General features: G+C 54.2%; 1 protein-coding gene across 1 annotated transcript in view; it reads right to left on the bottom strand.

Annotated features, from left to right (window-relative positions):
- LOC306843293 (leucine-rich repeat-containing protein 49-like) overlaps positions 1-638 on the bottom strand; it is an 18,050-nt gene extending 17,412 nt beyond the window's left edge. Inside the window, exon 1 of the mRNA XM_079374682.1 lies at positions 493-638. The gene's annotated coding sequence lies outside the window, so the exon portion shown is untranslated. The remainder of the gene's footprint in view (positions 1-492) is intronic.

The raw sequence follows: 638 nt of genomic DNA on the forward strand, positions 1-638 counted from the left end.
CATACACAATGCGTGACCACTGACCCTCAGTTAGCCCCGCCCACAGACCCTCACAAACACACTCAGACCCTCACACACGCACACACAGACCCTTGCACCCACACCCACACACACACACACACAGACCCTCACACACACACACACACACACACAGACCCTCACACACACAGACCCTTACACACACACACAGGCTGTGTATGCAGCAGTATGACACAGCAGTAATGAGGAACACACACACCGGAGCGCTCGGCCCGTCACACCGCATCAGACTGCAGCGCTCCCTTAGCAACCACAACACTCTCGCCATGACAACACAGCAAAAACACGTTTCCATAGTTACACAATCAGACACACTGGACGACTGTCAGAACCGTGTGTGTGTGTGTGTGTGTGTGTGTGTGTGTGTGTGTCGTAGCCCTGCACTGCTGCAGTACGAGAACACGAGCATCCTCAGACAGGACGGGGTTAAACACACACTGATGCGGCTCTTACCTGCTGATGCTGTTAGCGCTGAGAAACAGACGCTGCAGATGAGGAAGACTCTCCACATCCGTCTGCAGACAAACAGAGACACAGAGAGATGATGCTGCATCCCACAGTCACCGGCACACGATCATCCGCCCCAATCTCTCACACAC

This window comes from Barbus barbus (genome assembly GCF_936440315.1).
Source record: "Barbus barbus genome assembly, chromosome: 23".
Taxonomy (NCBI): domain Eukaryota; kingdom Metazoa; phylum Chordata; class Actinopteri; order Cypriniformes; family Cyprinidae; genus Barbus; species Barbus barbus.